Source organism: Bos grunniens, chromosome 5 (genome assembly GCF_055505025.1).
Source record: "Bos grunniens cultivar Pamir isolate PY7600 chromosome 5, Bosgru_T2T1.0, whole genome shotgun sequence".
NCBI classification, from domain to species: domain Eukaryota; kingdom Metazoa; phylum Chordata; class Mammalia; order Artiodactyla; family Bovidae; genus Bos; species Bos grunniens.
In genome coordinates, this window is record NC_141169.1 from 80,766,177 (window position 1) to 80,791,925 (window position 25,749).

Genomic DNA, 25,749 nt, shown 5'->3' on the forward strand with positions numbered 1-25,749 from the left:
AGATCACAGGGTGAATCTGGCAAGATAGTCAGCAAGCAGAAGGGAAGCTGCAGCCACATGTAGTCGACACACATGGATATTGACCTGCTGACATTCCACTGAGACAGCTCCTAGGCTGTAGAGGCTCTACCTTCCTCTGAATCCTCCTTCAGTTTTCTCAGAGGTATATGTGTTCAATTCTATGACAAAAGGCCCCACCTCCTGCAGGATACCTTCATCAGCAAGGAAAGGCAAGAAGAGACACGGGCTTCAGTTCGTCCTCGTGGGATTTCAGCCTGCCGGTGAGTGACCCTTCCTGACTGTCTGTCCTGTGAACTTCAGACTCTAGCCCTGGTCTGCTGCTGCTGCTGCTGCTGCTAAGTTGCTTCAGTCATGTCCAACTCTGTGTGACCCTATAGTCGGCAGCCCACCAGGCTCCCCCGTCCCTGGGATTCTCCAGACAAGAACACTGGAGTGGGTTGCCATTTCCTTCTCCAATGGATGAAAGTGAAAGTGAAAATGAAGTCGCTCAGTCGTGTCTGACTCCTAACGACCCCATGGACTGCAGCCTACCAGGCTCCTCCGTCCATGGGATTTGCCAGGCAAGAGCCAGCCCTGGTCTAGGGTTTACCTAAACAGTCTTCATAAGGCTGTGTGCCTGTTTAAGCAAGACTTGGGATAGCATAAGCCAATCTCCTATAACAAATCTCCTATTTATAGTATATAGATGATAGATGGGTGCTGCTGCTGCTGCTAAGTCACTTCAGTCGTGTCCAACTCTGTGCGACCCCATAGGCGGCAGCCCACCAGGCTCCCCCGTCTCTGGGATTCTCCAGGTAAGAACACTGGAGTGGGTTGCCATTTCCTTCTCCAATGCATGAAAGTGAAAAGTGAAAGTGAAGTCACTCAGTCATGTCCGACTCTTAGCGACCCCATGGACTGCAGCCCACCAGGCTGCTCCATCCATGGGATTTTCCAGGCAAGAGTACTGGAGTGGGGTGCCATTGCCTTCTCCAGATGGGTAGATAGACAGATATCAATATCGATATACATATATCCTGCTGATTCTACCTCTCTTGTTGAGCTATGACTCATGCAGAATTTGATACCAGAAGTAGGAAAGCCAAGGAGAGCCCATTCAGTTGTTTACCTATTCACTTAAAAATGGAGTTGTGCTACACACACATACATTACACCTTTTTCACTTAAAAAAATGTATGATGAACATATCGTTCCATGTAAGTACCTCATCCATTTTTAATAGATAATCCCTTACAAATAGGTACTATAATTTATTTGATAAAGTACCACTTCATGTAAGCAGTTTGCTTTTAATGACAATACCACAAGAAACAATTCTATGTATCTATCTCTGTATATTTTTCTAATTCTACTCTTAGAATAAATTCCTAGAAGATAACTTACTTAGTCAGATGATACGCACAATTAAGTTTTTGATTTATTTCATCAGAAGTGTTGTTCCAATTTACTCTTCTACTAACTGTGTGTAAAAGGATCTGATTCTTCTGAACATACTCGATATTTTAAATTGGGACATCCCCCAGTGAATTTCAGTGGTTTGTTTAATGGACTGAGCTGGATTTGCTGGTTCTTTTAGACATCTCTAATTGCCAAGAATTCTTATTAAGCCAGTTGCCTGCTTTCCATTCAGGTGACATCCCTATAACCAATCTTTGAACTCTCGGGGTCAGTGACAGAAGCCAGAACCACTCCAGTTTCAGTTCTGTTCACATACAGGAACTTCCATCAAGGCCGTCTATGAGCCTTCCAGACTGTGCTCATAGTGAGCAGATAGCCCACTGCTAGCTGAAAACATTTGCCAAAAGCAGCTTGCTTGGGTTAGTGCTGATGTGCTTATATTCACCAGTGTTTGCAAAGTACTAAAGTAATTGGAGATCTTTAGCAGACAATTCTTGCTGACTGAGAGAGGAGGAACTGCTAAAATCCTCTAAACTCCCACAGCTCTTACTCAGAAGCATGTGAGTGCATTTAAAGTATCTTTTAGTGGATGCTAAGAGGAGTTTGAAAGTTATCACCGGAGCCTATCCTGATGGCTATGCTCACACAACTGTTTATTTTCTATTCTGTTCAAAGGTGTGTTTTCGCACTGCAGGTTTAGAGAAGGCAAGGGGTCTCAATACGACTAATCTGTTTTAACTGTAAACCACAAATATCCTTTAAAATCCGATCCCACCCATACTCTTTTCTTTTCCAAATGTCAAAGAAAACAAGCCTACTCTTGCAAAAAAATCACTGTGAAATCTATTCCATATTAAGTATATAGCAGTTGAAATAGATTTACCCCATAATCCATGGCCTTTTCTCCTCAATCTTTCTTCTCTGATTCTTGATTCAGGTGAAGAAATTCCTTATCCTTTCTACAGACAGCCACATACAGAAGAACTTCACATGGGAAATTACAGTGTCTCAGTGAGAAATGGCTTAAGGAAGTCCTGTTGACCCCATGAGTACAATTAAGTGATTAGTTACCAGTATCGATGTTAATATTAGATGAATACATTTAAGAGATTTTATATCTGTCTTGACAATCAGAAAGAATATTGAACTGGTAGACTAAGACACGGAAAGCTAATTAAAATAATGGATATATGACAAAAATACAGTAACATTTTTTTATTTCAGAAATGTGAATCAGCAAGTGAGATTTATTTAAGACACTTGGGAAGTGTCCTACTCCTGAGTAGCTTCTTGGATGTAATCCTGCTGTGTAATTATTAAGATGAATTTTAGGGCATATAATTCTATGTGGATGTGTTTTCGTGTTGGCAGTCGTTTAGGTGAATGTGTCCCTTCTTATCAGAGGCAAGCTCCACTGTCATTTGGAATCAACTGAAACATTTTTTTGGTTTCCTTAAAAATTTCTGATCTCTGTTATCCAAGTGTTCCAGAAATGAAGTGCTTTTTCTTCTAACAGCTCTTCTACTGAGCAGTGACTTTCAAGTTGCAATCTGTCAACAATATCAGTTATATCTGAGACAAAACTTTCAGCTATAGAAATAAAAGGGGTCCTTCATCCTCAGACATGCAGTGCCAGGTGGTCAGTTGGTGGTCAGCTCTGGAGACAAAGCAACTTCTCATTGTCTTGGGCGGGCCTGCTTGTTAACAGGTGATAATCATTAGGATATTTTAGGATCTGGGTCCAGTCGCATTTTAAGAAGGGCAGTTAGGCAGGAAGAAGGAAATGGGTTGAGAAGAGGGGACTTTACATGATTTTTTAAAATATTTATTTGTCTTTATTTATTCATTTGTTTGGCTGCATCAGGTGGGATGCAGGATCTTTGTTGTGGCTCACAGACTCTCTAGTTGTGCACAGACTCAGTAGCTTCGTGGCATGTGGGATCTTAGTTCCCCAACCAGGGATCAAACCTGCATCCCCTGCATCACAAGTCAGATTCTTAACCACTTGACCACCAAGGATGTCCCTAGATTATTATTATTATTTTTTTAATTTCGGAGCTTAACTAACTTGATTAATCTGAAGGCAACTTAAGATGCCTGGGATGAGTGCTTGACACAGATCTCTAACTCTGTTAGGAAATTTTAGAGGGCACTCTAGTTCAATTCCCTCACTTCATAGATAAGTTATGGAAGTGAGGACTTTGACATTCTACTCATCTATAAGCTTTGCCTGTTCACTCAATAGGTGTTCAGTAAGGATGTGTGCAGTGAATGAAGACATGGATGGAGAGATCGGATGGGTGATGGGATAAAAAAAATACAGAAAAATGTGTGCTAGAGGAAGCACTCAAGTTAATGAAATTGTTTTCTAAAATAGTGCTGCACTGTTCCAAGAATATGCAAAACTGAGCAGCAGAAATAATTTGCAATCTTCTGGTTTATGACTGTATAATCCTTCACTTGTGAACATCCATCATCACTCTATTGGTGGAGCTACAGAAGTGTAGATACTTCTGCTAGATAGGCGGGGCATCCCTGGTGGCTCAGACGGTAAAAGCGTCTGCCTACAATGTGGAAGACCTGGGTTCGATCCCTGGGTTGGGAAGATCCCCTGGAGAAGGAAATGGCAACCCACTCCAGTACTCTTACCTGGAAAATCCCATGGATGGAGGAGCCTAGTAGGCTACAGTCCATGGGGTCACAAAGAGTCGGACACAACTAAGAGACTTCACTTCACTTCTTCATCAAGCCAGAGCCCTGCCCTCCAGGGCTGACCAACTAGGGTGAGTGACTTTGCTGCTAAGTCGCTTCAGTCGTGTCTGACTCTGTGCGGTCCCATAGACGGCAGCCCACCAGGCTCCCCCATCCCTGGGATTCTCCAGGCAAGAACACTGGAGTAGGTTGCCATTTCCTTCTCCAATGCATGAAAGTGAAAAGTGAAATAAGATCAACCACCTAACAGAGCAGCCCCTTTCTTTGCCTGTTGGGGTAGTCGTAAGAGGAACTCAGAAAGATATAATAGCAGAGTGAAGCTCCAGTTCCACGGAACCACTGTTCTAAGGATTTCTCTTTTAGAAACCAAGACCTCCAAACTTCAGAAATGAAATTGTAGATATGGATATAAGGACTCTGTAAAGTGGGATATTTGGTGTGAAATAATGAAAGGAGCCATTCCCTCTTGAAAGCACTGATTCTTAGACAATCCGTGTATTCTTAGAGAGAAAGCATCCGTTGTTGTTTCCTGATTAAAAGTATGTACTAAATCTTATATAACAGAATCATAACTCCTCAGAGTTTTGTGGGATTTGATACTATTGTATATGGAAGACTGGGGTTTAATTATCATTTTATTTGCTGTATTATATAAAGATATAACTGATTTTAGTATACTAACCTTCATCCTGTGACTTTGACAAGTTCATTTATTAGTTCTTGGTCATTGCAATACAGTAAAACATAAAAAGGAAATTTAAAAAATAATCAAAAAGGAAGAAGTAAAACTCTATGTAAATAATCTGATTGTTTCTACAGAAATTCTTAAAAATCTAAAAAGCAACAACTGCCTTGTGATGTTGGATCTGGGACTCTGCAAGCCACATCTCTTTTGCTGGCTGATTCCATGTTAGACTCTATTTGGCAGTAGGGGACCTGAGGGAGATGAAATTTTGTTTCTGAGGAATTTGTTTCTGAGATTCTGAGGAATTTCTGTAGAAACAATCACATTATTTGCAAAGAGAGAGAGTTTTACTTCTTCCTGATCATTTTTCTTTTATATTTCTTTTTTATGTTTTACCATATTGCAATGGCCAAAACCTCCAGGATGATGTTGAAGAGAGATGGGGAGAATGAGCATGCTGAGAGAAAGGGTCTGGGATCCAGACCTATAAGGAGAGTGGGTGCTGACTGGCACAGGTGTCTCCAAGGAGTCTTATGAATCTGGATCTGCAAGTGTTACATATTTACAAGAAGAAACTGCCACCACTAAAATGCAGAAGCTTTTGGCAGGTGATGCTCATAGGAAAATTGGTGGGAAGCAAATGAGTCAATCCCTTCTTCCTCCTCAAGCTTTCATCTCCTTTGGGTGCCCCCTACTGGCAAACAGAGCCTAACATGGCATCAGCTAGCACAACAGAAGTATTGTTTGCAGAGTCCCAACCCAGCATCGCAAGGCAGACTGTAGACAGGTGAATTTGAGGCCGAAACACAATAGTTAAATCACAGACACCCAAGAAGTATACCTATGGGTTGTTTAGACTCAAGCATGTCTTCTCTTCAATCCCAGAGTGAGTCTCAAGAGTTGTTCGAGCTTTACTTCTGTTCTGTTTTGCTTTCCTCATTCTGAGATTTGTTTGAGAAAGACTGCCATACTTGCAACTAATGTGATTTCCCTCAGCCCCAAGATCTGCCTTCAGGTGAGATGTGGGGAGCTGGTACTGTGGATTTGAGGTGGCTACCTGAAACCTCTAACCAGATTCACTGCTGGTCTAAACTTAGCCCCTCCCAGCTTTCCTCCTTCATCCACCCCTCCCCAACTTTCTTGATCATTGTAACTCCCTTCGACAAAAGTATTTTATTCTTGGCCATAAAAACATTCTTTTTAAGCAATCCCCACGTTAAATAGTATGCTCCATTCAATATTCTATTAGTGAGGCCCTTCCACCCCCACCCTCCTCCTCACACATGCCTGCATACACATGCATGTACATCACAAGCGTGCACACACATGGAAACTTCAATATAAACCTTGGCAGCTTTTGTTCAAAGAGATTAAGAGAATTCCTCACAGTCATACAAGTACAGAGAGGCAGAGTTGATATCCAGCCTCCACGCTGATTCTTAAGCTCTTACCCTTCACTTACACTTTCTCTTCTTTTTAATACTAAAAATAATAACTCCACTTACATCATTTCATTTTTTGAAGTGTTTTCACATATCTTGCTATCTGTGACAATCACAACTCCTCTGGAAGTAGGACAGGTCATATTATTTTCTTTATGTTACAAGATATGAAACTTGGCTTATAATATTTCCCAGGGGAAAGAGGAAAACATTTCTAAAAGGAAACATCCAAGCAGTTTTGATTCTGTCTCCATTTCAATGTACTTTTCATTAAAGCTCCTTTAAATTTTTTTACATTAAAAAAAATTTCAAAAAGCTCCTTTAAAAAAATAAATCCTACTTTTATCACACCTGTAGTCTGTCACTCTCACTGTATACTGTTGACCACTGTTTGTATTTTTATGGATGATTTTACTTTCAGGGGACAGGGGCACGTGTAGAATGTGAATATCTTTGCTGAGCTCTTTTGAGCCTGAAACATATCAGATTCAGGCAAGATCATTATCAGTAATCAAATCAGAATGAAATGTGTTTGTTTCCGTGTAGGAAATTTTTTTTTTTTTCCGTGTAGGAAATTTTTACATTGCAAAAGCTGGTTCCCCATAGTATTAATTGAGGCATTTACATCTTTGTTTTGTACTCTGTTCTCTACTTGCACAATTTGGGGGCATATCTTTTGTAATATCTTTTTGGTGGTTCACTTTGTGTACTATTTAAAAAAGAAAAATACAAAATGAAGAGTATGTACTTATTTCTTACTATGGTGTTGGCCTTGCGTTACCTCAGAGTTAGGAGCGTACAGCTATTCATCATTGATAAATCATCTTAAACACTCTTTTTAACTGGTTTAGTTGATTTACAATATTATATTAGCTTCCGGTGACCAACAGTGGTTCAATAATTTTATAGTTTATACTCCATTTAAAGTTATTATAAATACCTATAATACCTGTGCCTTACAATATATTCTTGTGCTGATTTATTTTTTACACAGTAGTTTGTTTTTCTTAACCCTTTACTCCAGTCTTGCCCCTCCCCTCTCCCGCTCCCCATTGGTAACCACTAGTTTTTCTTCATATTTGTGAGTTTGCTTCTGCTTTGTTTTGTTCATTTGTTTGCTAAAAATCTTCTCTTTTGTTTTGCATTAGTTATTTGAGAATTTGTAGTTCCATATTCTTCCAGGGTCTTCTTTTGCTTTGTGAAATGTATTTGCTGGATTACAAACAACTCTGGTCTTCAGCAGTAAATTGGCCATTGCTCCACCTTGTCTTAGCCATATACCAGCTGATCCTTATCGGAAACTTTCAACAAAACATTTCTCTTAAAACCAGCAATGTTATCCTCATCCTTATGCCACTGGGATACATAAAATAATAAGTTTGTGTTGAATGCTTATTAACTATCTGTTCCTCCCTCTTCACAAATCTAACCTCACTGTACTGGTTCATTTTAATATGTCATCTTGGCTGGGCCACAGTGCCCAGATATTTGTTCAGTCTTCTGTATGTTGCTGTGAAAGTGTTTTTTGAATTAATTTTTAAATTTTTATATTTTGAGTAAAGCAAATAGCCCTCACTAATGTGGGTTGGCCTCACCTAATCAGTTGGCAGCCTTAACCAGAACAAACATTGACCTCTCCCAAAAAAGAAACAATTCCACCAGAAGATTGCCTTTGTATTTGAACTGCAATTCTTCCCTAAGTCTCCAGTCTGCTAGCCTGCCCTTTCTGATTTTGGATTTTCTGCCCCCCTCCCTCCCTCCCTTTCTCTCTCTCTCTCTCTCTCTCTCTATATATATATATATATATATTTTTTTTTTTCCCCCAGAATCCTAATGTGTGCTCAGTCACTCAGTCGTGTCCAACTCTTTGTGACCCCATGGACTCCTCTATCCATGGAATTTTCCATGCAAGAGTACTGGCATGGGTTGCCATTTTCTCCTTTAGGGGATCTTCCCGATCTAGGGATTGAACCTGTGTCTCCTGCATCTCCTGCTTTGGCAGGTAGATTCTTTACCACTGAGCCACCTGGGAAATCCCACTGGCATCTTAACTTCCAGAATAATTTTTGAGTTACATGCTACAACACACATACTATGTGGCATGAAGTGATTAAACAGTAATATCAGAGATCCTGTTTCCTAAAAATGCTTAATGGAGCTTCTCAGGAAATGCCAATTTACTTGGTTAATGGGAGATCCACTTTCAGCTCCAAACAGAAAGAAACTATTTCCCCAAAGGTTTTAAACATCACTCTTCCTCACAGATTAGAATTTACATCTTAGAATAATCATCTTACTATATAAGAGATATGACAGATTATATTAATCATACTAAATAAAATTATAATACTCTAGAGAAAAAATTGTCTCAAGTTTTGCTACTCCAGCAAACCAAATGTTTCATCTTACAGTTTTCCATTCAGTTTGCCTCCAAAAAACATTTTTTTCAAGTTATAGTGCCAGGAGAGCTATAATTTTATATTCTCCTTTTATCAAAAAAAGTATCTAAATAGAGGGAAGAAAAATGTTTTTCCTTTTCTGAATTTCAGAAGGAAATTCCAAACAAGAAGAAAAAGTTGGTGTTGAAACTTGATTACTCTGTGTGACTAGGTACCAAGGAATAAAATAAAAACAAATCGACCTCGTTGACTCGATCATTTTCTTTGATTTAGTTCACATAATTAGAACCTGATTTACACTGGGAGTGGGTAAAGAAAAATCAGGAAACAATACCTGCTCTCCAAGCCATTGAGAACATCATCTTCTCTAAAGTTAAATTTTTAACCACTAGGTAAACCTCACAGTCATCCAGTAACCTACTGATTTCCATATAGCACTCTAATGCTAATCAAGTAGATGAACTGAAATTAGAAGTTTCTGTCAAATTGATTCACTTCACTGCACACCTGAAACTAACACAAAATTGTAAATCAACTATACTTCAATAAAAATTAACTTTAAAAAAGAAGCTTTTGTCAAATAGAAAGGGTAAATCAATGGAAAAGTGTGATGATGGAAAAGCATCAAAAGCATAGAGGATTATAGTAGAAGGATATAATCCTTCTGTTCTTCCAGAGACAAAAGAGAGGGGATAAATGAGCCTGTACTGTCTGGTTAGTGGGCCAAGATTTTGTGGCTGTCTGTTTTTTGCTGTATCATGCAGCCATCTGTTCTGATCCTGAATTAGGGGTTCTTTGGGAAAGCACTAATTCTTACAACATTCTAAGTGTTTCTTGAAAAATAAGCTAAAATTGCTTTGGAATAATGAAGGCACCTGTATAAGAGTGATGAATGTCTCCCCAGGGGTTCTCAGGGATGCCAGGCCCAAGCCCTGGTAACTGGTACCAGGTCCAGTCAGAAGTTGACATCTCCACTAACGATCTGGAAGAGGGCGTCATTGGCTGATTAATGAAATTCACAGTTGCAGTGAAATGATGGATTGGACGCAAGAAAGCAAAGAAATTAGTCATGTTGGTCAAATGAGATGCATCTTATGGAAATGCTTGCTCATCCTTTAAACAGAAAATCAGCATCTGAAACTCATTTAATGGGATCGATCAGTCCAGAAAGCACCACTTCCAGCAGAGGCCTGGAGGTGATGCCAGGAAGAAAATTAGACAGGCGATGGGAGGCTAAGCCGGCACAATCAGAGCTTCTCTGGAAAGACCTCAGGCTATTTGGCCAGTGTTCACATGCTTCCCACAGCTCCTGACACTGAGCCACAGCCTCTGACCTCCACTCTGCTTCTGCCTGTCCAGCCTGTCCTCTGCCTTCTAGCTCTGCCTGGAAAGATGGCTCCACATGGGCTTCCTAGCATTGTTTTCAACAAGACAAAGTTGACAATGTGCAATGTCCTGTTCCTCTGAGGGTAATGACTGGGCTGAATTACAGGCTGAAACTTGAAAGCAAACTGTTACATGGTTGTAAGGTTACCCAAGAAGAAATAACAATGGTAGGCAGAATTATCATTTGATGTATTTAAAATCAGACAGTATCCTATGGGCTGTGGATTTAGATGGGGGACCCAGAATCTAGGTTCTTCAGGGTTAAAGTTAATGGATTATTATTACAAAACTGAGTTGGGAGACCAGAATCTCACTAGTAACCTTTCACATCACTTTGGTCTAGATTTCCTTCGTGTGAATCTCTCTTTAGGGTGCCGACTTCATCCCTTCTGGTAACATAAAGAGACCCAGTTTCGAGGCACAACCCTCTAAGAATGCAATGGTGTGGACGACCCTCAATACGAACTTCAAACAGTCTGGCTCAGCTGTGACTGACTTAACTATGGAGAAGACCCTTCTATTGTTTTGTAGCTGCTACTGAAGCCAAAACCATTACTTGTCAAATCATAACCGAATCATCCTATCCAGGTTCTAAGAGAAAAGATCTGACATATCCCAATGCCTGCAGCCTTTGCTTCTGTTGTTCATGACGGGAAGCCTCCACTCTGGTCAGACCATGGCCCAGCTCTCTGATTCCTGCTTCAGTATCTTTCCCTTAGAGCCCTCACAGCGGCTGCTGCTGAGATTACATTTAATGTCACCCTCAATTAACCTGACAGGATCCAGGCTTCCCTAACCCCTCCAGGACTGAGAGAAAAGAAGAGGCTTTGGGTGGGAAGCTGAAACAGGTTTTTATGTTCCTGGCTCTTTTGCAGGTAAATCTCTCAGAAAATTGCCATTTTATTGTTTCCAGGCCCTGAGCTCACATTACACCAACCGAAGCCTGGAAATACCTGTCAGGTCATCCATCAGCTTTTACAGGGTGAAGACCTTTGAGAAACATGGAAAGCACTCAACTAGTTGGAAATTTTAATGACATAGTCCAAGTAAACACCAAGTCTTCATGCCTGGATGTTACCTTCCAATTTCTTCTTTCAGATAAAAATAACATGGAACTCTGCTGCAACAGAAAAAAACAGGATAGTGTCAGAGTAAAATGCTTTGGAAATTTTTCCAAAGGAAATTAAAATGCAGTTCCTGTCAACCTTTCTCAGAGAAGCTATTCTTTCTTCTTGGAAGTTGGACCATATGCAATCCAGAATCATTAAGTCTTTACTGAAGTAATGGGGTATTGGATATTTCTTCACATACAAATGTTTTATTACTTAATACTTTTATCCATACTACAGTTGAGTAACATTTGTTATCCAGAATATATCAACAAAATAACTGAAAAATTAGAAAAGAATTCTGCTGGCTTGTTCAACCCCTTTTAATTTATGAATACATAAATATATTTTACAAAATCCCTGATGGATTATGAACTATTATTTCACTGAATTAGATTAATCATTACAAGAGTAAAAGACAGAGTTGATAGATAAAGCAAGCGAAAATACAGAGCACCCAGATAATTTTGATTTTCAGATGACTAACAAAGACGTTTTTACAATATACAGATATTACATGTGATATACTTATAGTAAAAAAATGTTCTGAAATACAAACTTAACTGGCCATACTGTATTTTACAGAGCAAACTGAGAAGAAACCAGTTTTATCAGAAAGGATTTTAGTGTTTCAAATACTCTGGCTTGCTGTTTAGAAAGTAATTATTCCTTGACAATTAAGCTAGCCACTTGGATGTCAATGAAAAAAAATTTTAAGAATGAATTGAAAAAGATTAGAGGCTGACTATGTAGTCATTGTTTTCCATATTGTCAAGGTCAATTTATGGCTTTTAATTGTTTATTCTTTTTTATAATTGTTGCTTTTTAGTCGCTAAGTCCCATTCTCTGTGACCCCAGGGACTGCAGGACTGAAGGCTTTTCTTTCCTTCACTATGTCCTGGAATTTGCTCAAATTCATGTCCATTGAGATGGTGATGAGATCCAACCATCTCATGCTCTATCACCCCCTTCTCCTCCTGCCTTCAAGCTTTCTAGCCCTTTGCATCAGGTCACCAAAGTATTGAAGCTTCAGCTTCAGCATCAGTCCTTCCAATGAATATTCAGGGTTGATTTCCTTTAGGATTGACTGGTTTGATCTCCTTGCTGTCAAAGAGACTCTCAAGAGTCTTTTCCAATACCACAGTTCGAAAGCATCAATTTTTCTGTGCTCAGCCTTCTTTCTTTATGGCCCAACTCTCACATCCATACATGATTACTAGAAAAACCATAGCTTTAACTATACAGTCCTTTGCTGTCAAAGTGATGTCTCTTTTTTTTAATACGTTGTCTAGGTTTGTCAGCTTTTCTTCTAAGAAGCTGTGTGCTTACTCACCCAGTCATGTTCAACTCTTTGTGACCCCATGGACTGCAACCTGCCAGGCACCTCTGTCCGTAGGGATTCTCCAGGTAAGAATACTGGAGTGGGTCACCATGCCCTCCTCCAGAAGATCTTCCCAACCTAGGAGCAAGTGTCTTTTAATTTCATGGTTGCAGTCACTGACTGCAGTGATTTTGGAGCCCAAGAAAATAAAATCTGACACTATTTCCACATTTTCCCCTTTTATTTCCCATGAAATAATGGGACCAGATGCCATGATCTTAGTTTTTTGAATGTTAAGTTTTAAGCCAGCATTTCACTCTCCTCTTTTACCCTCATCAAGAGGCTCTTTAGTTCCTCTTCACTTTCTGCCATTGGAGTGGTATCACCTGTATATCTGAGGTTATTGATATTTCTCCCAGCAATCTTGATTCCAGCTTGTGCTTCATCTTGCCCGGCATTTCATATGATGCACTCTGTATAAAAGTTAAATAAGCAGGATGGCAATATACAGCCTTGACGTACTCCTTTCCCAATTTTGAACTGGTCCCTTGTTCCATGTCCCGTTCTAACTGTTGCTTCTTGATCTGCATATAGGTTTCACAGGAGGCAGGTAAGGTGGTCTGGCATTCCCACCTCTTTAAGAATTTTCCACAGTTTGTTGTGATCCACATATTCAAAGCCTTTACATAGTCAATGAGCAGAAGTAGATGTTTTTCTGGAATTTCCTTGCTGTCTCTATGATTCAGTGGCTATTGGCAATTCAGTCTCTATTTTCTCTGCCTTTTCTAAATCCAGCTTGTATGTCTGGAAGTTCTCTGTTCAACTACTGTTGAAGCCTAGCTTGAAGGATTTTGAGCATGACCCTGCTGGCATGTGAAAAGACCTCAATTGTGTGGTAGTTTGAACACTGCCTTTCTTACTGACCTTTTCCAGTCCTGTGGCCACTGCTGAGTTTTCCAAATTTGCTGACATATTGAGTGCACCATTTTAACAGCATCATCTTTTAGAATTTGAATAGCTCAGCTGGAATTCCATCACCTCCACTAGCTTTGTTCATAGTAATGCTTCCTAAGGCCTATTTGACTTCATATTCCAGAATGTCTGGCTCTAGGTGAATGATCACACCATGGTAGTTATCTAGGTTATTAAGATCTTTTTGTATAACTCTTCTGTGTATTCTTACCACCTTTTCTTAAACTCTTCTGCTTCTTTTAAGTCTGTCGTTTCTGTACATTATGTAAGAATGCTGTAATTTTTATGATAACATGCCTTAATAGATTTTCCCCAGGATTCTTGATCACAGTAAAGAAGTAGAGACATGAACAGTAAAGGACCCAATAATAACAGAAACAAGAATTTCATGTTGATATTTGAAATCAACTGCATTGTTGTAATTGTTTCTGAAAAATAGGTTTCAAATGAAGCAAATTAAATTGTTTCACCTGTTGTCAACAAGGGTATTTTGAATTTGATTTTTAAATCCTTTTGTAACTCTCATTAAGTTTTCTTAAGACTGCCTAGAAATTAATATTTCAAGTTTTTTACTAAGGAGAAAATAAAAATGTATTTTTACTTGTAAAATTATATTAAACCATCTTCTGACATATCTTTGATGGTATTAAGTTTGTTGAATTAAATTGCAGTGCTAAGTTCCTTCAGTCGTGTCTGACTCTGTGCGACCCCAGAGACGGCAGCCCACCAGGCTCCCCTGTCCCTGGGATTCTCCATGCAAGAACACTGGAGTGGGTTGCCATTTCCTTCTCCAATGCATGAAAGTGAAAAGTGAAAGTGAAGTTACTCAGTCGTGTCTGACTCCTAGTGATGCCATGGACTGCAGCCTACCAGGCTCCTCCACCCATGGGATTTTCCAGGCAAGAGTACCGGAGTGGGGTGCCATTGCCTTCTCCGTAAATTGCAGTAGGTTGGACTATATCTCTTGATTAGCCCTGATCAGAAGTAATTAGGTATGAGCGATCCTAAAATTTACAATAACAATATCTTTCAATGATTTTTTTTTTACCAATTCCAAATACTCATCAAAAATCGTGTGCCTCCAGCTGTGATTTTTAAAGGAGGGATCCATATATTTGTCATTTTTTTTAAGTTTCCCTATTATGATACAAATATTACTTATGATAAAAATCTTTAAAAATTCAGTTTCAATTAATTGTAGATAATATCTTCATTCATTCATAAACTAGAATGTACTATCTGTAAAGTTATTGTTTTATAGATCAAAATTGGCTCACTCAGTATCTGGAATTTTCATGTGGTTCAGCCAAATGACTATTTTTAAAAGTTACTGTGTTTTTAAAAGTTAAAGTTTTTAAATGTTACCTAGTATAAAATGTACCCATTTTAAGAGAACAATTCAAATACAAATGTATATCTATGTAACTACCACTGCAATCAAGATATAAAACATTTCATTACTTTCATTACAATCAAGTAAGGGATGTTGGCAATCTGATCTCTTGCTCCTCTGCTTTTTCTAAATCCAGCTTGAACATCTGGAAGTTCTCAGTTAATGTACCATTGAAGCTTACTTTAGAGAATTTTCAGCACTTCTTTGCTAGAGTGTGAAATGAGTACAATTATGTGGTAGTTTGAATGTTCTTCGGTATTGCCTTTCTTTGGGATTGGAATGAAAACTGACCTTTTCCAGTCCTGTGGCCACTGCTAAGTTTTCCAAAGTTGCTGGCATATTGAGTGCACCACTTTAACAGCATCATCTTTTAGGATTTGAAATAGCTCAACTGGCATTCCATCACCTCCACTAGCTTTGTTCATAGTGATGCTTCCTAAGGCCCAGTTGACTTTGCAGTCAAAGATGTCTGGCTCTAAGAGAGTGATCACACCATCGTGGTTATCTGGGTCATTAACATCTTTTTTTGTATAATTCTTCTGTGTATTCTTGCCACCTCTTCTTAATATCTTCTGCTTCTGTTAGGTCTATACCGTTTCTGTCCTTTATTATGCCCATCTTTGCATGAAATGTTCCCTTGGTATCTCTAATTTTCTTGAAGAGATCTTTCCCATTCTATTATTTTGCTCTATTTCTTTGCTTTGATCACTGAGGAAGGCTTTCTTATCTCTCCTTGCTATTCTTTGGAACTCTGTATTCAGATGCATATATCTTTCCTTTTTTCTGTTGCCTGTTGCTTCTCTTCTTTTCTCAGCTATTTGTAAGGCCTCCACAGACAACCATTTTGCCTTTTTGCATTTCTTTTTCTTGAGGATGGTTTTGATCATGGCTTTTGGTACAATGTTACAAGGCTCTGCCCATAGTTCTTCAGGAAGTCTGTCTATTAGATCTAATCTCTTGAACCTATTTGTCACTTCTACTGTATAATCATAAAGGATTTGATTTATACCTGAATGGCCTAGTGGTTTTCCATACTTTCTTCAATTTAAATCTGAATTTTGGAATAAGGAGCTCATGATCTGTGCCACAGTCAGCTCCCAATCCCTTTTTTGCTGACTGTATAGAGTTTCTCCATCTTTGGGGGCAAAAAATATAATTAATCTGATTTCAGCATTGACCATCTGGTGATGCCCATGTCTTCTCTTATGTTGTTGGAAGAGGATGTTTGGTGTGACCAGTTCTCTTGGCAAGACTCTGTTAGCCTCTGCCCTGTTTCATTTTGTACTCCAAGGTCAAACTTGCCTGTTACTCCAGGTATCTCTTGACTTCCGACTTTTACATTCTAGTCCCCTATGATGAAAAGGACATCTCTTTTGGGTATTAGTTCTAGAAGGTCATGTAGGAATTCATAGAGCCATTCAACTTCAGCTTCTTCGGCATTAATGGTTGGAGCATAGTCTTGAATTACTCTGATATTGAATAGTTTACCTTGGAAGTGAACAAAGATCATTCTGTTGTTTTTGAGATTGCACCCAAGTACTGCATTTTGGATTCTTTTGTTGACTGTAAGGGCTACTCCATTTCTTCTAAGGGATTCTTGCCCACAGTAGTAGATATAATGGTCATCTGAATTAAATTCACCCATTCTGGTCCACTGTAGTTCACTGATTCCTAAAATGTCTATGTTCACTCTTTCCATCTCCTGTTTGAGCACTTCCATTTTACCTTGATTCATGGACTTAACTTTCCAGGTTCCTATGCAATATTGTTCTTTACAGTATTGGACTTTACCTTCACCACCAGACAAATCCACAACTTGGCATCATTTTCACTTTGGCTCCATCTCTTCATTCCTTCTGGAGCTATTTCTCCACTCTTCTCCAGTAGCATAATGGGTACCTATCAAACTGGGGAGTTCATCTTTTCAGGTTATAACTTTTTGCCTTTTCATAATGTTCATGGGGTTCTCAAGGCAAGAATGCTGATGTGGTTTGCCATTCCACATCTCCAGTGGAACTCCAGTGGAGTGCTTGTCAGAACTCTCCACCATGAGCCATCTGTCCTGGGTGGCCCTGCAAGGCATGGCTCCTAGTTTCACTGCATTAGACAAGGCTGTGGTTCATGAGATCAGTTTGGTTAGTTTCCTGTGGTTGCGGTTTTCATTCTGTCTGTGCTCTGATGGATGAGGATAAGAGGCTTGTGGAAGCTTTCTGATGGGAGGGACTGGCTGTGGGAAAAACTGGGTCTTGCTGTGGTGGGCAAAGCCATGCTCAGTAAATTTTTAATCCAATTTTCCACTGATGGATGTGGCTGTGTTCCCTCCCTGAGTCTTCTTTTCAGTGACTTCTTATGGCAAAGATTAACTTAGGTGAGATGAGGTTCTGAGTGAAGAAGGAAGTGTTATGTGAATCACAATACATTCTGAGTTGACAACTGCACAGTTAACAGAGATGGTACTGTAGTTTTAGAACCCCCTTTTAGCCATTCTCTGACTAGTCCAGAGGTTGGCCATAAAAGTAGTCTCACTCCAGATTTTTGCTATTGTCAGAATCTATAGATGATTCTGCACCTCAGAGTAAGAGTTTGGCACCAGAATAAGAGTTCTGGTCTTGTTGATCCTTTTGTCAAATGACAGTAACTGCATGGCAGCACTCAAAACTCTAGGCTCTATACTAGGCAATTGTATTGATAATACAACGTGAAGAATATGGGAAGAATGATTAACCTTTGTAGAATGTTTTGAAAACACACTCCCAAACTAGTGAACTCAAGCCAAGAACACTTCTCCCAGTGTCTATTTGGGTTTCACCTTGGAGATCCAGACATCTCCTTTAGTTTCAGTTCAGTTCAGTTCAGTTCAGTCACTCAGTTGTGTCCGACTCTTTGTGACCCCATGAATCGCAGCATGCCAGGCCTCCCTGTCCATCACCATCTCCCAGAGTTCACTCAAACTCACGTCCATCGAGTTGGTGATGCCATCCAGCCATCTCATCCTCTGTTGTCCCCTTTTCCTTCTGCCCCCAATCCCTCCCAGCATCAGAGTCTTTTCCAATGAGTCAATTCTTCGCATGACGTGGCCAAAGTACTGGAGTTTCAGCTTTAGCATCATTCCTTCCAAAGAACACCCAGGGCTGATTCCTTTAGAATGGACTGGTTGGATCTCCTTGCAATCCAAGGGACTCTCAAGAGTCTTCTCCAACACCACAGTTCAAAAGCATCAATTCTTTGGCACTCAGCCTTCTTTATGGTCCAACTCTCACATCCATACATGACCACTGGAAAAACCATAGCCCTGACTAGACGGACATTGGCAAAGTGATGTCTCTGCTTTTCAATATGCTATCTAGGTTAGTCATAACTTTTCTTCCAAGGAGTAAGCATCTTTTAATTTCATGGCTGCAGTCACCATCTGCAGTGATTTTGGAGCCCCCCAAAATAAAGTCTGACACTGTTTCCACTGTTTCCCCATCTATTTCCCATGAAGTGATGGGACCAGATGCCATGATCTTTGTTTTCTGAATGTTGAGTTTTAAGCCAACTTTTTCACTCTCCTCTTTCACCTTCATCAAGAGACTTTTTAGTTCCTCTTCACTTTCTGCCATAAGGGTGGTGTCACCTGCATATCTGAGGTGATTGATATTTCTCCCGGCACTCTTGATTCCAGCTTGTGCTTCTTCCAGCCCAGCGTTTCTCAGAGGTAGCTTTTTCTATCTGACCAGTGCATCACAAATTGTTAGCAAAGGCACAGACACTGTCTAGATGAGCTAATAGGAAGTCAAAAGCAATTGGATTACCCAAAACTATGTGTTTAACTGCAAAGTGTCTTTTATAACTTTGGCTAAGTTATACTTATTTCTGACAATTTTTTCAGTTATGTTACCCTCCCACACGGTATTGTGCATTAAAAATTGGCAAATCTCTAGAGTACGTAGTTAATTCTTCACTTTGTAAATTACTGGATACACACTTCAATGAGATATGGTCCATATATCATGGGAGGGATCTGGATATGGAGGGGCTTCCCAGATGGCACAGAGGTAAAGAATCCACCTGCCAGTGCAGGAGATGCAAGAGATACAGTTTCGATTTCTGGGTCAGGAAGATCCCCTGGAGTAGGAACCCACTCCAGTATTCTTGCCTGGGAAATCCCACAGACAGAGGAGCCTGGTGGCTTATAGTCCAAAGAGTTGTGAAGAGTCAGACATGACTGAGCACACACTCCAAAAATTGCCCCATAGTAATAAATCAGATTTGTGTGTGGTAGACAAGTAAAGGCTTAGTGTCCACATAAGAACAGTATTCTAGAGAGGTATAGGTACTCTTAGGGTTATAGGTGTTGTTTAAGATGATTGACATTTGCCAATTGTCTGTCTCTCAAGGAGAGCAGAGTTCTTGGTAAAGTTGAAAGCTCTGAGAATAACAAGTGAAGAAAAAATAGTTCCAATATTTATTCCATATTTCTGTGTTGTCCCTAGCTTCAGAAACAGTGCTATAATTATTTTTTGCCGTATTTTACTGTTTGCAGTCAGCATCTAGTATGTATGTTTTTGGAGTGTAAGGTTAATAATATGGGAGTCAGGCGAGTCTGAGGACAGTAAGAGATGCCTACTATCTTGGTCTCTGATTTTTAGGGTGAACAGAATAGTTGGTTTTATTATCAGCAGTGTAGCACTCATTGAAAACTGTCCTTAATAGTTAAGGATAAGTCTTCTCTAAGTTTGAGAGAAAAAATGAAAGTCAGATTCCACATTACTAAGTTCATAAAGCTATTATTACCTCATTTTGTTTTTGTTCTAAGAACATCTCAAAATATTTGCCCTAATCTGATGAGTGTATTAGGGAAGCAATTCTAGCTCTTGCTTATGTACAAAATTCCAATTCCCTATTTCTAGCTAGAGGCCATGCACACAACGGAGAGTAATGCAGCAGAAGCAACTGCCTGTGGATGAATGCAGAATGTTGTCAGATAAAAGTGAAGAGATGATTTTCAAAATTTCCCATGGATTTACCCTTTCTTTGCTTATGAAGTAAGTTAATATCAACTTAGTCTTTACTGGAAATGCAATAAGCCTTGTCCCACGTCTTACGTTTTCTAATGTTTCTATTCTGTCTGAAGAAACCAGAAGATGCTAGATCCTTTTCTAAGCCTTCCACTCAGCATTGTAGAACCAGATATTTGCATTTAAAGAATTTACTAATCTATTTCAGTTGATTTAGTTCTGGAGGCTAGAATTCTTAGTTTCCAGTAGTGTAAAATCTTGGTAATTTTTTGTCTTTTCTCTTGGGAATTGAAGAAAGCCTTTTGCTTAAAATCTACCTATTACTCATTCTATTTTGGTAGATTTATTTTTAGAAGAACTTTTTACTCATCCTATTTTGGTAGATTTATTTTTAGAAGAACTTGTTCTTCGGGGAGGAAACACAGAAGAAGGATGTGTAAGGATATTGGGCTTTGCCAAAAGGGAAAAGCTTGCTGGAAGAAGTGAGAAATAGAAGGAGTCAGCATCTGGGGGCAGTATTTAAAGGAAGAAGAGTTAGGGTGGGGTTAGGAAATGACAAGAGTTTAGCAGAACCAAAAAATCTTAAGTTGTTCCACATTTTTTCGTTATCTTTGGACAAAAAAATCCTTTAATGGAGCTATACTGAAGTCTGAATTTTGGTTAGAAGCTTTTTACAAGTCTTTTTTGCTCTTAAGTTATGTCTATAAGATGAATAATTATAATCATATTAAAAGTTCATCAAAGTGACCATTTACATTCTAAATTATCCTCACTGAAATAATTTCATTTTATAGGATATGCACAAGAATTTAGGTTATGACTGAAATACATATCAGATGAAGACCTTTGGCCTGGGAGGTGTTCATGTGTCATGAGAGGATCCCATTAGACTAGAGGTTAGTAACAGGTGCCACCTCTTCAACTTTTGCATCAGGTCCCCCACTTTAGACCTGACCACTGTCGGCCTCCAGTAGGTGGAGATTTTGGAAATTTCACCTCCCAGATCAACTCACAGGAATACAAAGATCGATCAGAAAGAAAAATAGAACTTGCAGGGTTTCCAGATAGTGACGCAGAACAAAATTTATTAAGGGATGCTGGCCTGACCAAGCCTTAAAATTGTCAGTTATCGCAGGTATTGAAAAAAATGACCAACACTCACATCACTGAGTTCTAGTTGAGACTTAACTAACCAGACTTGTGAGAGTCCTCCCTTTTGTTTGTCGTTGATATACTCATGCTTTGGATACATACTGTGGTCAGGTGGAGTTAGGGGTGGACTAGAATAGAGTTGGCAAACCCATGGCACTTATTATTGCCATTACTCTTTCATTACCTGTGGAGTGTACTGTTAATTAATCACAGTCATTTTTTTTTTTTTTCCCCTGGTCTGGACAGTTTTCCAGATAAGCACTATCAATAGATAATATTGGCTAAAGCAAGCCCTTACTATGTGTCAGACCCTCTTCTAAGCACTTTACAGGAAATAACTCCTGTAATTTTCACCTCAGTGCTCTTTACAGATTATGGAACTTGCCCAGAGTCACACAGCTAGTAATGGCAGGTCTGGGGTTCAATCCCCAGTGAGCTGTACCCAGAGTTGATGGTATCAGGGTGCAGTGTAAAACAGGTTGTTAAAATATTTAAATAATTCTGTAAGGTATTGCAAATAGCACCCCTCTCCTGCCTTAGCCTAGCACCCTTCTTGGGACCTTCTCTCCTAATTCTCTAATGATAAGGAGCTCATTTAACCAGCACAGAGGAGGCTTCTGGAAGCCAGATCCAGAGCTAAGGCTTGACCCTCTTCTGGTTGTACAGTGTTGGCCACTACCCATGTCTCACATATCATTAAAGATGGAATTTCAAATATCATCTCTGGGTGTGACCCTTTCAGATTTTGGCTGATACAATATCAGTATTGCTTACATAAAATATTTTTAAAGTAACATCAATTCACACATCATACTACATTAAATAAAACCATAGAAAATATATAAAAAAATTAAAGTAAACATATGATAATATTACTCTTTTCTAATGAACCCTTTTCATTATGTTCATGGCCATCTGCTGTGGACAGCCAACTCACTAGAAAAGACCCTGATGTGGGGAAAGATTGAGGGCAGGAGGAGAAGGGGGCAACAGAAGATGAGACGCCTGGATGGCATCACTGACTCAATGGATACAAGTTTGAACAAATTCAGGGAGATGGTGAAGGACAGGGAAGCCTGGTGTGCTGCAGTTCATGGGTCACAAAGAGTTGGACACGACTTGGTGACTGAACAACAACAATTCCAAATTCCACTGATTCCAAATTCCTCAGTGGAATGAAATCTCACTTTTAAGACTTTTATTTGTGATGTAGACTTTCCTGTTCAGGATGATTTCCTCATGTATCTCTGAGCTATGTCTTATTGCTTATCAGAACCTGCTAGGTATCTTTGAGATCCCCAAGGACAAGAGTCCCTGCACAGAGCTGGCAGGTTATTGAAGGCTGGTCTCACCACAGCCCTGGGGAGGTGAGGTAGATCCTGGTGGCATGTTCTGGAGTTCACTCTGCTTCTGTTGTTCTGAACAAACACCCAGCTCCCCTTCTCTTCCAAGATTCCACTTCATTCCAGGGCTCTGATTTTCTGGCTCCTGCTCTGAAATAACCACTGGCATTTCCTCCTGTGAACCTTGGCTATGGACCCATTCTCTGTCTCAATTCTTCTACTCCTCTGTCTGCTGTGGTCCCCTTCTTGCGGCAGCTTCCACCACTGACCCAATCAGGCCTGGACTCCACTTTCGCCAAGCCGTATGGGGCAGAACTGACATTCTTTGAGCTCATTCCTTTTGAGATATAGTTTAGAGATGGTAAAGCTTCTATGAGTTCAAGCTCATCAAGTTGAGGCGAGTCTGATAGCTGGCAAAACTGAATTTTACAAAGACCAAGTTTATTTAGACATTCAAGCAACATTGTTATATAGGAAGGGAACCATTTAACAATAACTAGGAAAAAAACAACAACAAATGTATATTAGGAATTGTTCTCTTTTAATACTTGAAGAATAATGAGAAATGGTATTAAACTGGAGACATTGATTAATGTTAAAGCTCCTCTTTAGATTTTTATTTTGAGTAAGAAATTCTGAATGTTCCTTCTTTGGAGCTTTTAGAAGATTTGCAAGGTGTCTAAAAGAATAGCACTAATTTTAGAAGATTCCTTCAAAAAAGCAGGTATGCTGCTGCTGCTGCTGCTAAGTCACTTCAGTCGTGTCTGACTCTGTGTGACCCCATAGACGGCAGCCCACCAGGCTCCCCCATCCCTGGGATTCTCCAGGCAAGAACATTGGAGTGGGTTGCCATTTCCTTCTCCAATGCATGAAAGTGAAAAGTGAAGGTGAAGTTGCTCAGTCGTGTCCGACTCTTAGGGGCCCCATAGACTGCAGCCTACCAGGCTCCTCCACCCATGGGATTTTCCAGGCAAGAGTACTGGAGTGGGTTGCCATTTCCTTCCTGCAGTTCTAAATCAGAAGTCAGGATTTACATTACTCAAAAGAAGTAACAATGTAGAAAATGAATTGCATTTCTAGTGTGGCCTATCTCCAGAGTATGAATCAATTCAACTTCACTTAGAAATTTATGAAAGTATATAAATGTGTCACTTTTTTTTAACTTTGAAGATATATATTATATACTTTATAATAAAACAAAGACAAAAGTGAATTGCCCTCATGCCTCCAGGAAATCCTGAATATCCAGCTTCAGAATATCTTGTCTTCTATCCCCTTATTAATGCATTCAAGCATTTATCCATTCCATCAATTAACAACTATGTGATTTGTTACTGTGTGCAAGCAATTTGCTAAGCTCCAGGGGCAGCCCAAACAGTGTTGATCCTGCTTTTGTTAATTTAAAGCGACTGAAAATGGTTTACAACAGTAAAATTTTTATAAAATAGTTAAATATTTGTAAAGACCTAGCTGGTGTGGTCACTCACCTAGAGCCAGATATCCTGGAATGTGAAGTCAAGTGGGCCTTAGAAAGCATCACTACAAACAAAGCTAGTGGAGGTGATGGAATTCCAGTTGAGCTATTTCAAATCCTGAAAGATGATGCTGTGAAAGTGCTGCACTCAATATGCCAGCAAATTTGGAAAACTCAGCAGTGGCCACAGGACTGGAAAAGGTCAGTTTTCATTCCAATCCCAAAGAAAGGCAATGCCAAAGAATGCTCATACTACTGCACAATTGCACTCATCTCACATGCTAGTAAAGTAATGCTCAAAATTCTCCAAGCCAGGCTTCAGAAATACGTGAACCGTGAACTTCCTGATGTTCAAGCTGGTTTTAGAAAAGGCAGAGGAACCAGAGACCAAATTGCCAACATCCGCTGGATCATGGAAAAAGCAAGAGAGTTCCAGAAAAACATCTATTTCTGCTTTATTGACTATGCCAAAGCCTTTGACTGTGTGGGTCACAATAAACTGTGGAAAATTCTGAAAGAGATGGGAATACCAAACCACCTAACCTGCCTCTTGAGAAATTTGTATGCAGGTCAGGAAGCAACAGTTAGAACTGGCCATGGGACACAGTATATTGTCACTCTGCTTATTGAACTTATATGCAGAGTATATCATGAGAAACGCTGGGCTGGAAGAAGCACAAGCTAGAATCAAGATTGCCAGGAGAAATATCAATAACCTCAGATATGCAGATGACACCACCCTTATGGCAGAAAGGGAAGAGGAACTAAAAAGCCTCTTGATGAAAGTGAAAGAGGAGAGTGAAAAAGTTGGCTTAAAACTCAACATTCAGAAAATGAAGATCATGGCATCTGGTCCCATCACTTCATGGGAAATAGATGGGGAAACAGTGGAAACAGTGTCAGACTTTATTTTTTGGGCTCCAAAATCACTGCAGATGGTGATCGCAGCCATGAAATTAAAAGACGCTTACTCCTTGGAAGAAAAGTTATGACCAACCTAGATAGCATATTCAAAAGTAGAGACATTACTTTGCCAACGAAGGTCCATCTAGTCAAGGCTATGGTTTTTCCAGTGGTCATGTATGGATGTGAGAGTTGGACTGTGAAGAAAGCTGAGCACCGAAGAATTGATGCTTTTGAACTGTGGTGTTGGAGAAGACTCTTGAGAGTCCCTTGGACTGCAAGGAGATCCAACCAGTCCATTCTGAAGGAGATCAGCCCTGGGATTTCTTTGGAAGGAATGATGCTAAAGCTGAAACTCCAGTACTTTGGCCACCTCATGCGAAGAGTTGACTCATTGGAAAAGACTCTGATGCTGGGAGGAATTGGGGACAAGAGGAGAAGGGGACGACAGAGGATGAGATGGCTGGATGGCATCACTGACTCGATGGACGTGAGTCTGAGTGAACTCCGGGAGTTGGTGATGGACAGGGAGGCCTGGCGTGCTGCGATTCATGGGGTTGCAAAGAGTCAGACCCGACTGAGCGACTGAACTGAACTGAACTGAAAGACCTAGCTGTCCTCCTGTAAGTCAGTCATCTTATTTAAGACTTATTTTTCCTAGCATACGGTAATCTGTATCTACTATGTTTACTAAGTTTATTCCTACTGTACTGGTTGACTCATATATACTATTTTAGGCAGAAAACATAAAAATTTTATCTTTCCACTTTGTATGCCTGGAATCCACATCACTATTTTCTTAGGGAGTCTTTAAAAAGGAACTGACTAGCAAACTGGACTGTTTGTTATTATTAACTCCTTTGGCTTAGTTGCCTCGCATTCTTTTTTAAAAGCGCGTGTGTGACATGACACTCCTATAGAATGAGCATAAAGCATAATTGTAAAGCCTAATGACTAATTCTAACTTACCCTGTTTCCAGACAGTTTAGTGACCTCAGAACACTTCAGGTACCTCCTTTTAATTTGCATGCGATTGATA

The 25,749-nt window shown here is 39.7% G+C and overlaps 1 long non-coding RNA gene across 1 annotated transcript; it reads left to right on the forward strand.

Moving 5' to 3' along the window:
• Positions 1 to 157: 157 nt before the first annotated feature.
• LOC147372517 (uncharacterized) lies at positions 158 to 19,861 on the forward strand. Its single transcript, XR_015164146.1, has 3 exons — positions 158 to 281; positions 12,445 to 12,559; positions 19,731 to 19,861. It is a non-coding gene; the product is annotated as an uncharacterized LOC147372517 (long non-coding RNA).
• The last annotated feature ends 5,888 nt before the right edge of the window (positions 19,862 to 25,749 follow it).